Genomic DNA, 16,866 nt, shown 5'->3' on the forward strand with positions numbered 1-16,866 from the left:
ACTTATCTTATCCTTGGATCAACATGCATAACTAACAAGTTAAACCACCCTTACCGAAAGCAATGGCTCTACTTTATGCGATTAGAAGCATAATCCCCTAAGTGTCACACACGCACCAGAGTTACCACTTGATGCTAGATGCAACAACTATCATAACAGTACTATGTGTCCATTTCAGAACAATGACTTCAAGGAAGCATTACGAAAATCATTAACATCAATACACTATAGTTATCATTTTCCAACTCCTTAAGCATGGTCAAGGGAATACTCACATGCACATCAAGCACTATCTAGTCATTTCCAGACTTAGAGTTTTCTGCAAGATTCTGATACCCAAGCTTGCTCTATCTGGTCATCACCAGGCTTAGCGATTTCTTTTCCCATCTCCGTCTGTCCCTACAGCACGGTCTTCTTCCTTCTCCTTGCTTCCTTTTCCTTTGGAAGCGTCTATAGCTGGGGAAGGTAGTTAGAATTTACCGACAACTGTGTTAACACAGGTAGTCTATTTATGAGTAATTATCTTATGTAATTATACCATGAATGGATCCTAGAAACGTTACCCACCGAACATGCCTCTCCAATTAAGTTCTCACTGGAAAGCAACATGCATAAGAAATCCATCATTCCCATGGTAGAGATAAATTCAACCATCATTAAGGCTCCAATGGTTTTTATCTCTCAACAAGTAATGATAAACACATACCATGCTAATGGATTTCACTTGATTAGAGGGTAATCATCATTAAATCTATTAAGACATAAGCATATACTATTCATCATGCATTCTCATGGTGAATAAAATTAAGAACTCTTCTCGTGCACCACTGGACTATAGCACCGAGAGAGTAACAAAAATAAAATCTTCATACACACATTTCATGCATGCGACATCAATCAACCTTCACTTGGTTACGAACTGTAACAATCTTAGTTCAATTTAATTAATGCATATAAGTTCTATGGGTTAGTCATACAGCACTAACCAATCTCAACTACCAATCGTCTTCATGCATCCATGACAAGACCGAATCAAAAGTTAGTTATGACAATCAAGTCTCGCTACTTGACTCATTGCATGTTTTCAATATCTAAAGGGGTTCTTCTAATGTTCTTTTTAAAACAATTTTTCATCCTATTCAGGGATGTTCCCTCTGGTTATATTCATGCACTGGCCTATTAAGTTTCATTCATTGTAATTTCAATCTAGTTCAATATATGCATTGTTGTTATTGCCATATGTGCAAATCAAAAGTTGGTAGTTGATCATCACTTCCTCACTGAGTGTTCAATATTGTTCTTAAGTGTAAGGAGTACTCAATATTGTTCTTCGGTGTGACAAAAGTTTCATTGTCTTTTATCCTCATCGGGAATTTAACGTTATGAACGTAGTTATGCAACAACTTATCACCTACTTCTCAAAGAAGTTATAAACATGAATCACACCTGTCACGCCAAAAGTAGTGTACGACATAAATGAATATGCGAATGATTAAACTCATACCTGAGTTAATGGCGTACTTCAATATCCTTTCCGCTTACCAATTCCCAAAGGCGCCAGTACTGCAACCTTTAGCTCTGATACCAAATTGTCACGTCCCCATGGGAATATACCATAAAAAGAAAATTTACTTATAATGCTAACCCTTTATATACATGCATATCAACCTTAATAATACCAAGTAATTATTTAATTCTTGATTACCGACATGTAACTGGGTTATATACGTGTGTTAATTCTTTGACAATTCATAACTCCCTTGATATTTATATACACGGCATTATGTTATCGTTGTATGGCTTGTCTGTCATGTTCAATGGTACCATACATCCACCCAAGCGCCAGGTGTGAGGGAACATTAATGGCTCATCTACCCTGGCCAGGTGGCTGGCATCGTACTCGACCCATGTGAAACTTTGGAGGGAACGCTGTTGATGCGCGCCAACTCCCATCCGAACGAACGGTGAGGATCTTCCGAGCTGATCTAAGGGCTCACAATGAATTCAGGGTTTAGTGGGTTTATTAAAATCTCGGGCCGCAAGACTCGGGTTCATTTGCACCTGTTCAGTTGGTGGTGCTCACTTCTGCTCCACGGATCCTTTCTGCTCTTAGTGCCGGCTCATTTCAGTCAACCCAGGTAATATCCGCCGAGTCTCAGCTATTACACATGGCTCATTATCTTTGATAGTATCGTTGTCACAGGTTATTGTTCTGGTTATATTAATCTAACCTCAAGTTTTTGGATTGTGCAGGCACCGGCTCCTTGGTCTCCATTCCGCGACAGGTATTCCAGGAATCCGGAACATACCAGGTATTTCCCTTACGTAGGTTTGTAGATTCACAGTGTATTTGAAATCTTAAGGATTTATATGCGGATTCGATCCTTCGACCTGGGGTTTCCTCCTGACAACTTTCACCTGTTGTCTCAGGTTTACCCTCTTTGGTCAAACCGGGTTAGGATAAGCGGTAGGCCTCCTCGTGCCGGAGCCGTGCCTAATCTGGTTATGCAATATTGATATATATGTATTTTGTTTCTCATTCAGTTTGTAAATCTTACTTTGGAAACTCACGGCAACCCTTGCCGGAACTTGGTTTAAGTCAAGACTGTTATTTAACTCTTCTGTTGTTATATACCCGCAATGAGTTTTGTCGGATGTAATGCATATTTGCCGAGACCAGGATTTACCCTCGGTTCTCTGGTTATCTTACGAATTGTCTAGTGCCATACCCTGCGGGGTTCTCTGTTTCATGACATTGGATATACATATATAGGAATGAGTTGCTTCTTTGAACGCACAAAGCGTATTTGCATTTATCTTGGTTATATCAAGAATTCGTTTGTCTGTGTTTTATGTGATTCCACTCTTCATATTTGTTATGGGGTTTTTATTTATTAAGCTACGGCCGTTTGTCTTTTAACAAACTGGCTTACCCCTCGAGGGTTTGATAATACTCACAAGGGTTTGTGGCATTGAAACCCTCTATTCACACAACCTCTCGTACCTGAGACGGAGGTTAAGTGACCGCTGTCACAGTGTTCTGGGCTTATAGAGCGCCTCTCAGGTTATTAATATGTTTCATTACAGACATAAATGTTTATATTCATCTATCCGAGGTTGCATATATTGTAGAATGAGACCCTAAGTACTGGGTTTCGATGAGTTACCTCTGAGAACGGATTTCCGTATAGCATGAGGCACACAATGTCTTCTGTGGTTTCGTGATTACACAGTTATTTAACATATATGCTGTTTTCCGTTCCTACAGTTATAGTGCGCATGGTTGTTTTTCCCCATCGAACCATTCATGCATTATCGCTGTGTTTTACTGTTATGCTGTTAAGAACTTTATAAGGTTTCTCATACGACTACAGATGGTCATGAAGCGATTCATGCAGCCAGTTATATCTTGGGTTTTCTCACAGCTAATGTGTTTCGATTCTTATGGTTTATGCATTAACTGCTACAACGTTCTCTTATCGGCTCTATCTGTAGATTGTATGTAATCTTACAGCTTCCAGATATCAACTCGGTCTGTAGCTTATGTACTGTTTACAGCTTTCATTCAGCTAACATACATTTGTATCATAGTTATCATGCATTGATATAACATTTAGTTCACCATCGATGAGTTTAAACAGACAGCAATATAGACTCATAGAGCTGTATGCAATACTTCCATTAACTAAGTAGTTAACTATCACTCAGAAAACTGAAGCTTCACTGTACTTTCTTTTATATACCAGTATACAGAATATAGAAAGCTAATCTGGTAACAACCCATACCTGTTCTGTCAGACACATGAATTTCAATGCTCCAGAATTTCACCTGCAACTTGTAGGTTTGCTCTTATCCTCCCAACCTTGAGATCCACTTCACACTGGATTCTCCCCCCGAGCAGTCTTGCAGGCCTACAGCCCTCAACAAGACACATGCACTCCTGTGCTGGGTTATCTGGTCTCTACCAGACTTAACCTCTTTCTCAGGTTATCTGGTCTCTACCAGACTTAACCTCTTTCTCTGTCTGCTCTCTCCTGGAATTCTTCTCTCTGCCTGTTCCTCTCTCCCTGTTAGGGTGCTCGCTGATCCCTTTAACCAATGCCAAAAATTAGTTGTAACTGATATGTAATTTAAAATTACTTTTACGCAGGTTTGATTAACTGATTGGTAATTTAAAATTACCTTACCTGGGGTTAATCACAATAGGTATATCACAACTATGTATTAATCACCATATAAAAGTAGCAATAGAGGACGTTCAACATGAATTAAAAATAACTATGACAACTGGAAAATACAAATAAGGAAGCCCTTGAAAATACAAACTCTATCAAATAGAATTACACACCTGTCTCTCTTATTACTAGAACTTTATTTTTATATATCAAATGCATATTATAGTTAAATTCAATTCAATGATTTTGTTGTAATAGATATAATGGAGTCCTCTATCTCTAGAATAGAAAGAAAATATCTTATTTTCAATGACCACTTTTTAGTTGTCATTTTTTTACTTGTTTTATAGTAAGAAATTATATATATATATATATATATATATATATATATATATAATTTAACAACACTGGTTTCATAAAATTATTGTTGTTATAAGATAATTTGATTAATATATTTTTTTACTTTTCTTTTAGAAAATAATAAAATCTAGTGAAATTGTATATATATTTTACAAATTTAAGTTATGATTCGAAATAATCTTAATGTAAAATAAGTTTTACTCTATTAAATTTTATATAATAAATTTTAAAGTAACATGGGTTACTTTTTACTATTTCTTAGGTGAATGTAATTAGTATCCTCATAGAATGTCTTACAAACACTTACAAAAGTTAAACAAGATTTTTTTTTGGGAATAATTATGGATGTATAATAATCATGTTTTTTTTGTACATGAAAAAATAAAAGGATTTTTATTTTTTATTTTGATTTTGGGAATAATTAGGTATGCATAATAATCATGTTTTTTTTTTTACATGAAAAAATAAAAAAGATTTTTTTTTGAGAAAGTAAATACTAAATAAAAAAGTAAATATTTTTTTCTGTAATATAATTTGGCCTTTAGGTATTTACCAAAGATGAGTTTTCCGATTCACATATTAACCTTGACTCTAACTTAAGGAATGCATTTTTTTAATTTTTTAAAATATTATCAATTACAACATTATATAGTATGAAGCCTTACCACACAAACAATCTAAATCCAAAACACTATAGAACACTCTAGAACATGGAGGAAGACTCTATACCTTGTATTACTCACCATATAAAATAAAGTTGCTAATAATTAATTTATTTATATTTAAACTAAAAAGAAAAAGCTAGCTACTATATAGCACTTGTTTCAAATGTATAAGAAATAAATAATACCAAAATCATATATATATATAACTTTAAAAATATAATATATTTATCATGTTTGCTACCTAATTTATTTACGGAGTAACAAACCCATTGGGAAACTTATGAAAGGTGGGTAGAATGAAAGATGCAAGATTTTTTGAGAAAGATTACCAGTATTAATTATAAACACTCATTAATAGTTTAATTAATATTTATTAATAGAGAGTTTAATGAAAAACATAAAGTAGTTTGAAACATATTATGGAATGTTATTTTAGATCAAAATAGATATTACAATTGTCAAATTAATAGATAGATAAATTTTTTTATTTTCCTAAAATTTAAAATATTCAATTTAATGGTTTAAATAAATATTTTTATTATATAATAATATTAAAACATTCTCAAAATAATTTATTATATAAAAATAAAATGTAAATTTTCAATTAATATCAATTAGTTGAATATAATTCAAATTACATATTACTATATTTAATTTTAAATTAGATCATTTTAGGTATTAATTATACATAGTTTATAAGAAAAAATTTCAACACGGTTTTTAGGGATAAGTTATGACAAAGATTTAGGAGATAATGGTTCCTTTTGAGTTCAGGGTTGTGGTGGTTCGACTATGCAAGCATGTTGTTGTCAAACTTAAGACCACAAAGAGTTGGTTTAAGGAAGTTAAATGCTATATAAACGTTCAACAAGGGTGTCCCCTACCCCTACGCTTTTTGGCATTTACATTTATAAGCTAGAAGTGTGATTGGAAGCCACATGATGCGTAGAGACTGAGCTCGATGATGTGTTCATTACTCTTCTCCTTTATGCTGAGGACATTGGTCTTCTAGCCAGAAGCTAGAGGCCATGAGGATAATGACAAGAAACTTCAAATCCTCCATGATTATTGCTCTAAGATGGGTATGATTATTAATACTGACAAGACTAAAGTTATGATAGATAAATCCAAAAATACTAATGACGACAATTCCATTTATAATAACAATTACTTGGGTAAGGTTTTTCCATATAAATATATTGATATTGACATTGATCACGAGGTCAACTAGACTTTTAACATTTAGAAAAGGATTATGGATGCCCGGAAGGCTTATTATGTGCTTGAAAATAATTATAGTACCTCTGATCTTTGGGTTTGGAATAAAAAATTGTTCCTTTTTGAGACCCTCATCACCCTTTTTATTTAATATGGACTTGAGATTCAAGGTTTCATTATATCTATAGAATCATGGAGGAATATCAAGTCTATTGAAAAATAATTTATAATGTGCAACTTCAAGATCAAAGTTAACACTCCCTATCCTATCCTCTTGACAAAGCTAGCATGTCCTCCATTGAAATCACAACTATGTTTCACTATATGATGTATAATAATATTCTTTAGAACATGGATACCTAGAGAGACCCGAAAATTACTTTTAACTCTAGCGAAAATCCCCACCTTCGAATCAAGCGAGGTTGGCACAAGGATGCTGATAGATGGCTTGACTATTGGAATTTAAAGGAGGAGATGATCTTAAAGAATAAAGATAATTTTAAAAATATTATCACTTCCAACTTTAAGGCTAAATTATGCGATGATAGGGTGACTGAAGGGAAAAGAAAGAGACGGTATTATAAGGAGGTCATCCAACTCTCTCTTGCTAACTAGAACTATATCATTGTCTTAACGAGAGCTACGAAGAAAATTAACATTGTTACGAAAAGAACTAACTCTGATGAGCTTGAAACTCAAAGGAAGCAGTGGTCTATTCCCAAAACACCTTGGGAAGAAAGAATTTGTGAACTATGCAACACTAAGAGAATCGAAGATGAAAAAAACTTTCTCTTTGATTGCTCGGTGATCACCCACATATGTTCTCATTTCCAAAAAATCTGCCACACTACCATCCTTCTTGATTTATTTAGTCAGGAGAACTATAATGATCTTGGGATGCTCATCTCGCTTCTATTCAATCATAGAAATAAAAGTTTAAAATGAATCAATTAATCTCTTTTCTTAAGGTTCCATAAACCTTATTGGGCTAAGTGGACATTAGTTATCATCACCATCATATTTTTAAAAATATATTTTTTTATTTGCTACTTTTCGTGAGTCAATAGATGATTGTATAACTATCTTGTGGCTCAAGTAGCTCTAACCTAGGGACATCTAAACCCTCAAAATAACCAAGAAGCCTCGGCCACATCAGGACTTAGCATGTCTAAATTTTCTCCCATGGAGTTTTGAATTCGTGACCTTTAGACCAATGGGTTCTTTAACAAATACCTTGTTACTATCTATTCTACTCCCATGGGAAATTTGTAATAATAATTTGTTAGGTCCCTATAATACTACTTTAGTTCCCTTATTGTTATTTCTAGTGTAATAACCTTATTGTTATTGTTAATGTAGCCCCTATATTGTTATTGTTGTTCCCCATAGAAGCTGAATATTTTTATTGTTGTGCCCTTACATTATTATTGTTATGTATGTTCTTCTCATGTTGTGACCCCTTAAACACCTATATATAGAAATTAGGTATTGTCATTTGAATAATTTAATAATTATTCATTTATCCGATATAAAGGAGTTTTCCCCCTTGAAGAGGCTTATATTCAAGTCATTGATCTATCTTTTATTATGTATTGTTATCTCGCTGCATAACATTTCGTATAAGAGCTTTGGATTATAGCATTTTGTTGCTTGAAACATGTCATCTTGACATTTTTGATATAAAATCTCTTTTATGCAAGGATTAAGAAGATGAAATTTCAAGCATGTGGATTTGAAATCTTGGTGAAATTCATGTACAAATGTTAGATCTTGGTTCACTATATTTTTTGCGATATGGTCAAAAGAAGTTAGGGTTTTCGGAGACTCCAAAATTCAATCTCAAATAGGTGATATGCGAAAAATAATCTAACTTTCTCTCTAGCCATGATATTTGAATTTCATAAAAAGTGGCTAAAATTACACTGAATGAGTTTATTTTGCATAATTTTCTGGGCCGAAGGTCAAAACAGTGACATGTGGCATTCTGTAGAAGTTTTCTCTATTGAAATAGTCTATAATCAGGTCATCATGAGAGATTGGGCATATTTTTTTCTTGAAGGATCCAATATATGTATGACTTGTAGGGTTAGAAAGAAGACTGAGGGGGATACCACAAAACGAAATTTCAAACCTTTGAGATCCAAAATTAAAGAGACACAATAATTTCAATATCAAGCTCCTAAAAGGAAAGAAAAATGTGTTTATTTTTTTTAAATTTGGCATAAGCATTGCTTGAAAAATTATTTTGAAGTGATTCAAAGGACATAGTGAAGCATATATATAATTGCTTGATTCCAAAATTCCTTGAAACAAAATAATCGACAAACCTAGTAAGCTACCAAAAATCTCTAATATCACACATAAAGAAGAGGACTAAATGCAACATGATATATCAAAATTACGAGACGAGGTACAAAAAATTTCACTCTCACAAATAGTAACCAAAAATGAACTAGAAGCTAAGATGGATGGTTTAGAAGAAAAAATGAAAGGCAACATAGAAGGCTTGAAGGATGGTTTAAAAGAAAATATGAGAGTTTTTAAGGTAGATATGGATGCGATGAATGCCAAATTAGAAGGGTTGATAAAGTTTCTCCAAGAAAGGCTTCCGAGTGGTGATATGTTAATCCATGAAAATCATGATGGGGAAAAAAGGAATATCAGTTATGAATTTATAGACTCAAATGTTGGGCTTAAGACCGACCACATTCCAAATATCAACATGAGGAATTTTAACGGAAAGCATCCACTAACATGCATGCTACAGATGGAGGAATTTTTTTATTTACATGATGTGATGCAAACACAAAAGTAATGCAGCAAATACTTAGTTTTAAAACAAAATGAGTTTGTGTGGTACCAATGTATTTGTTCTTGTAAATCAATTGTCACTTGGACAATTCTTGTAGAAGAATTGACAACACATTATGAGGATAAAAAGAGAAATACCTTCATTAGCCAATTGATAAATCTCAAACAAAAGGGTTCAATGTCGGAGCACATTGAGAACTTCCAAGGATTGAATATCAAGGTAAATTATTTCCAGAGGAGCATAAGATTGATGTATTCATAGGGACTTTAAAGGATAACATCCAACATGATGTTTGCCTTTGGGAACTCGATTCATTGGAAAAGACATTCAACGTAGAAAGAAAATTTAAAGGAAAAATTATGGCAATAAGTAATTATACCACTCAGAACTATAAATATGGAAATGTTCTTTATTCTAGCCTCCCATAACCTACAAGATTCACACCACAACAAGTAGAGGTAAAACGATAAAAATGGCTTTGTTAGAGGCATGATAGAAAATAAACTATAGGTCATAATTGAGCCAATAAGATATTATTTTACATATATTGTGAAGAGGAGTAAGAGAAGGAACAAGAAACATCAGAAGAAGATGATTTGAACCAGGAACCAATGCCAAAGAAAGAAGAAATGAATTTGAGCATATCTTGCCATGCATTGGTAGGAATTATCGTTCCTCAAACTCTCAACATAGAAGGATATATCAAGAAGAAAAGGTGATAGTGTTCTTTTACTCTAATAGTGCCCATAATTTTATGCATTGTAAGAAAACCAAGGAATTGAATTGATTTCTATACCCAACACTAGAGTGTCAAGCGATGGTTACAAATGGAGGAATTATAAATTTCTCAGGGAAGTGTCATAATATCAATCTAACCATGGGGGAATATGTATTGAATGGTCCAAATCTTTCCATTACAATGGGTGGTGTTTATTTTGTATTAGTAGTTCAATGGTTACAATCTTTGGAGATTATAACTTTTAATTTTCAAGAACTTTTCTTCGAATTTTCTTGGGAAGCAAAGAAAATTAAATTAAGGGGCACTAAAGAGAAACCTAGGAAGATAATTAGCTCTAATGTCAGGACCAAATTTTTTAAGAAATAACAATGAGGCATAATTACACAATTAAGCTCACTAGAGGTTAAAACATTGAAATCATTCACTTCTTCATATTTCCAAAGAATCTTAGAGAGTCATTCCAAGGAATTTGAGACTCCCAAAGGCCTCCCACTTATTCATGATCATGATCATGCTATTTACTTGATTCCAGGAAATGTTCCTCCAAACGTCACTCTTTAGAGATATACTTGTGCGCAAAAGAGTCAATTGAATGTATGGTTGCAAAAATTCTAGAGGTGAGTCTAATTCAACCTAGTGAAGGTTATTTATCACCTCCAGTTGTATTAGTGCATAAGAAGGATGGATCATGGCACATGTGTCCAAATTATAGGGAGCTCAAATGGCTCACTTTTAAAGATAAATTTCTCAGTCTGATAATTGATGAATTGCTGGATGAATTACGTGGAATAATTTACTTAATCAATAGAGATATTTGTTCAAAATATCATCAATTTATAAAGAAGACTCAAGAAATTATGAAAACAACATTCGTAACTCATGAAGGTCATAGTGAATTTTTGGTCATGCCTTTTGGCCTTGCTAATGCACCTTCCACGTTTCAAGGTTTGATGAATTCCATTTTCAAACCCTTTCTTACAAAATTTGTGTTAGTATTATTTGATGATATACTAATCTGTAAAATGTCTTGGAAGGACCATGTTCAACATGTTGACAGCATGCTCAAACAATTGGAGCAGAAACAATTATATGCAAAACCTCCAAATGTTTCTTTGGAGTAAAGGAGGTGGAATATTTGGTTGATATTGTATCTCATGAGGGTGTTAAAGTAGATGTTAAAAAGATTAAATCGATTAAGGAATGTTAAATCCCCATAGCCCTAAACCAGCGTCCATTATTTCTTGAGTTAACAGGGTATTATCGCAAGTTTGTTAAAAATTATTGGAGAATAGAAGCGTCTCTGAAAACATTACTAACGAAAGATGTGTTTTATCAGACTCCAGAAAAAACTAAGGCCTTTGAACATATTAAAGATGCCATGAACCAAGGGCCCATCTTAGCTACACTAGACTTCAGAAAAACCTTTATTGTGGAATGTGATGCCTCAAGAAATGGAATTTGTGTTGTTTTAATCTAACAAGAAAGACCCACTTTTTTTGAAAGTCATCCAATCAAGTGAAAGTATTCACACAAAACTATTTATGACAAGGAAATGTTGGAAATAATACAAGCACTAGAGCAATGGAGACCTTACCTAATGGGAAGGCACTTCAATGTAAAAACAACTCATGATAGTCTTAAATACCTTTTGGAATAAATGTTATCTTCAGAATAGTAGAAAAAATGGGTCATAGAGATGTTGGGTTATGTCTTTGAAATCATCTACAAAAAAAGGGAAGAAAAATTTTGTTGGAGACGCATTGTCAAGAAAGGATGAGGATGTGGAAGCATTTATCTGTGCATTTTATATTAACCTACCTGATTGGAAAACTAAATAAGGGAATGGATGGAACAATGATGAAGAGGTTTGGAAACTCATTCAAAAGTTGTAGCAAGATCCCAGTGCATATGATACATTTTTCTATAAAAATGGTTCATCATGATACAAGGATCGCTTATATGTATCTAAGAATTCTCAACTAAAACAAACGATTATTTCATAATTACACATCTCCCCTTTAGGAGGGAACTTATGATTTTTAAAAACTTACCACAAGGTCAAGAAGGATTTTTTTTGGGATGGCCTTAAATTTGAGATTCACAAGTTTGTGGCAGAATTTTTGGTGTGCCAACAAAATAATGTTGAGATAATTAATACCCTATGTCTCTTACAAAATTTAGCCATTATGAGTCTGCATTGGGAGCAGGTCTCAATGGATTTTGTTACAATTTTACCCCAAGACTAAAGGAAAGAGTGTCATGATGGTTCTAGTTGATAGAGTTACCTAATATGCACACTTTTATGCATTATCTCATACTTTTAAGGCCATACAACTACCACTATTGCATGGAAACTGAAAGATTATTGTAAGTGAAAGAGGTCTCATTTTCACTTGAAATTTTTGGATGAAATTATTTTCTTGCCTTGGTACTCAATTAGCTCATACCTCATGTTATCATTCTCAATATGATGAGAACACCGAGATAGTGAAAAAATGTTTCGAAGAATATCTTCATTGCTTTGTATCTAATAAACAAATACAATGGGTCAAGAGGTTACCTCTTGTTAAATAGTGGTATAACACTTCCTTCCTTACTGCAACAATAATTACCCCATTCTTGGAACTTTATGGATATCACCCACCATCAATCACATTACCTTTAAGAGAAATTCTATGGTTCAAGCAGTGGAAGATCATATTGAGAATCAACAACAAGTTCTCTAACTCTTAAAGGATAGCCTATGCATAACTAAATGAAACAAAAAGCATATCAACATCACAGTGAAATGTTTTTTGGATTAACCGACTAGGTGTTTTTATGGCCACATCCATACGAACAAATTTCCCTAAAGGAAGCTAAGAAGGATAATAAATTATCACCCATGTACTATGGTCCTTATGGTGACAATCCCTGAGACAGCGAGATGGCAAGCCTGCGTGGCGGTTGGCCTGCATTCAACCTTTCTCGCACTTGTATTTGCTTGGGGTTTTAGGTAAGGTTTTAATGGGAAATTAATTCTCCTCCATCTCGAGGTGGTCTCTGTCTGTGTGACACGGCATTATGGTGGGGTCTGTTGTGGTTGAGTTGGTTATGCTTCCACCATTTTTGTTCTGCTCCCCTGCGTTCTTACCTAGTTTGTTTTGCAAAGAAAGGATGCCACTCTGCCTCTCACTATCTTCTGGGTCCTTCTTCAGCTCTGGCCCTCTGTCATTTATTAATTGTGTGATGGTGTTTTGTTTGACTTGGTGGTTGCTTCTTGCATGGTTTTTCGAGGAGGTTTTGGGTTTTGTGGTCACCCTAGGTATGCCTTGCTTCTCTATATTTGTTCATTGATATTCGATTTTACCAGGTTGACGACACTGTTTTTAACTATTTCAGTAGTTGCATTATTTTATCAAGCCCTCTGCCCAACACTCCCGACGATGGCTTGACGGATTCTACTCGAGGTAATTCCTCTGCTCTGGTTTCAATTCTCCATTTCCTTTTACTTTAATTGACCGCTTTGCTCTTGGTGAGCAGATGGTGGTCTTGCAGCTCTGTGGCCATGGTTTATGCTCTGTTGGGTCTCGATATTTGCTAGCCCTCTGTTCTGTTGTGTCTCGACCTTCCTTGGCTCTGATGCTATTGGCTATGATCTGTTGGTCTCAGTTTTGTGGCACAGCTATGGAGATCGACCTCCTCTTTAGGTATCCACTGTGGGTAGTCATCCTACCCTCTCTGTGTTCTTTATCATGGGTTTATGGTTATACTACCTCACTAATTCTCTGTTTGTCTATGCGGGTACTCGGCCCTCGTCATGGTGGTTGGAAGGGTTTGGTCTATGGGGAAAATGATAGGGTCTTTGTCCTTCTGGTCCAGCTTTATGCAAACCGGGTAGGGTCCTTCTTGTTTATGCTATGCGGTCATATATATTTTGTCGGTAGCAATTAGGTTATGCCTCTATCTATTCTCGGTCTTAGTTGGTTTGTTGATAGGTGGCATCCTGTGCACTATGTCCTCTGCTGTAAATTTTGTTTATGAATTTCGGAAGAAGTTTATGTATCCCATCTCTAGCTATTCGTAATGCTTCAGTCTCTACTAAGTTTGGTTTGTTTTGGGTTGTTTGGAACCCTCGTTGGCCTATGTCAATTGTATGAGGACTATTATGGATGGCTTTTGAAGGCTCTTTGCCTCGGACCTGTGTGGGGTTACAGAATGCTATTTTTTTGTGCTACCATGGAATTTGACAAATGTTTATACATATAATTTTCAGTGTTAAATTAATAGCGTGCTTTTGTGAAATACATGGATGGTTTCTTCTGTTGTGTTTGGCTTCTAAAGTTTGATGTGAAATTTGATTAATAGTCATTCAATTCTGTCATTAATTTCTATGCATAGTACATAATTCTTGTCATTTATGGGAAACAATAATGGATACCTGTAATCTTCAATTGAATTTTTAAAAGATATTTCAGAGCGACGCTCTCTGGTCTCTTTTGTTATGGATGGCATCAACCCCACCTTTGTCTTTGGGTTGCCTATTTAAGTTGTTGGTAGCCTCATTTTGTTGAGGAACTACCCACAGTTACAATGTAGTTACATTCTAGTTTCTGGAAGCTTTTTTCCTAACTTATTTAGAACTAATTTCTAATCTAATTACTGTTCAAATTAAAGGAACACATTGGCTATGACAACCTTCTTTTAAACATAAAAAAAAATTAAACTAAAAGAGAATTTAATTTTAATAGCTTGTCCAGTGGTTGCCTCCCTAATTGGATGCTCCTGCATGAGGCTCCCAAGGTGAATGAATCTCATGGCTCCTGACTATGAGCTCTTCAATTGAATACTTGACGCTATGAATCTTTTCGGCATCCAACTAGGAAATATCCTCAATTGGATAGTTCTTCCATTTAACCAGGTACTGTAAGTACTCCTTCCATCATGTCTGCCTAGCTACCTGAGTATCCAAGATTTGTTCGATCTCTAGAGACTTGGCTGGGGGCATCCGTCTAACCCATGTTTTTGTCTCTCCTTCTCCCTCAGTGTCCCTTGTGTATTATGTTGATATGTCCTCCACATTAGCAGTAATGTAAGGGTATAGGTCCGCCACTTTGAAAATGGACGAGATCCTAATACCCGGGGGTAGTTGCAGTTCAAATGCGTTGGTAGAGAATTTTCGTAGTATCTAGCAAGGCCTTATTTTTTTCAGTTTGAGCTTGTTATATTCCCCTTTAGGAAACCTCTCTTTTTGTAGATGTGCCAATACCAGGTCTCCTACATTGAATTGCACTTCCCATCATTTTAAGTTTGTCTTCTGTTTATATCTTTGGCTATTGTCCTACAATTTGGTTTTCACTTGTTCATGAAGTTCGTTGATCACCTTTGCGAAATCTTCACCATTATCACTCCTTCATTCCAACCGACCCAAATCCCGCAACTCATGCACACCACGGGGGTGCATTGCATATAGGATTTGGAAAGGACTTCTGCCTATACTCCTGTTGCGTGAATCGTTATAAGCGAATTCTGCTTGTGCGAGTACGTGATCCCACTGTCATGAATTTTCATCAACCAAACTACGTAATAGATTTTAGTTCACTACCTCAGTCTACCCATCTGTCTATGGATGATAAGCTGAGTTGAAATTTAATTTAGTATCTAACTTCTTCCATAAATTTTGCCAAAAATGACCCATGAACTTCACGTCCCTATCTAAAATGATAGAATTTGGCAAGTAATATAGTCTAACAATTTCTATGAAGAATAAGTGTGCTACATGCGTGGCATCACTGGTATTTTTATAGGGAACAAAATGTGCCATTTTAGTAAAGCGATCCACTACTACCAGCATTGAATCATACCCCTTCTGTGTCCTTGGCAAGCCTAAGAAAATGTCTAAACTCACTGAGTCCAATGGTCTTATGGAAAAGGTAGGGGCATATACAATACCGTATTTTGTCTGTTTCCCTTTGCCAGTTGACACATCTTACATCTAGCCACATATCTCTGTACATCTTTCTGCATCTTCGACCAATAATAGAAGTGACTAACTTGGTCCAAAGTCTTGTCTATGCCAAAATGTCCAGCTAGACCCCCACTATGTTTCTCCTGAATTAAGTTTTCCCTCATTGAACATTCTGGGATACACAACTGTCCTCCCCTTAAAAACAATCCTTCTTGTATATTATAGTCTAACCACGAACTGTTGTCCCTCAATATCGGATTATGGCAAGCTTCTTATGCTTTCTTAAAGTATGCATCTATTTCATACAGATCCTTGAGATGCTAAAAGCCTAACACGTGTACTTTTCTTTCCTGTAAAAAAAAACTCTTCTTGCTTAACGCATCTGCCACTTTGTTGGCTTGTCCATTGATGTGTTTCAGCACAAACGTAAAACTCTAGATGTATTCCACCCAATTCACATGTTTATGGTTTAGCTTATGCTATTGCATGACATATTGCAAAACAGAATTGTCCGAAAACAAAATAAATTCATTTCCCATGAAGTAATGTCTCCAATGTTTTAGCACTTGTAACACTACATAAAACTCCTTGTCATAAGATGTATATTTCTATCTACTCTCATTCAACTTCTCACTGAAATAGGCCACTGATTTTTCCTCTTGGCTGAGTATTGCTCCAATGGTTGTCCCACTCGCATCACAACGAACTTGAAAAAGTTTGTTCAAATTTGGTAACCTCAAAATGGGTCTTTTGGTGATCTTTTTCAACAGTTGAAAACTCTTTTTAGCTGACTCCATCCAATGAAAAGGTTGATTTTCTTTTTTAACGGTATCCACCATGGGTGCACAAATCCCACTAAAATCTTTGATAAATTTCCAATAAAAACTCGACAACCCATGAAAACTCTGTACTTCAAACAAACTCTTGGACGATGGCCAGCTAACTATGG

At 35.0% G+C, this 16,866-nt stretch overlaps 1 long non-coding RNA gene across 1 annotated transcript; it reads left to right on the forward strand.

Annotated features, from left to right (window-relative positions):
- Positions 1 to 2,026: 2,026 nt before the first annotated feature.
- On the forward strand, positions 2,027 to 2,825 carry LOC149146547 (uncharacterized). Its single transcript, XR_016264007.1, has 3 exons — positions 2,027 to 2,138; positions 2,254 to 2,312; positions 2,431 to 2,825. It is a non-coding gene; the product is annotated as an uncharacterized LOC149146547 (long non-coding RNA).
- Positions 2,826 to 16,866: the final 14,041 nt, after the last annotated feature.

The sequence above is a fragment of the Pinus tabuliformis genome, chromosome X (genome assembly GCF_031772625.1).
Source record: "Pinus tabuliformis cultivar Carrire ecotype Pingquan chromosome X, CPIR1, whole genome shotgun sequence".
In the NCBI taxonomy this organism is placed as follows: Eukaryota; Viridiplantae; Streptophyta; class Pinopsida; order Pinales; family Pinaceae; genus Pinus; species Pinus tabuliformis.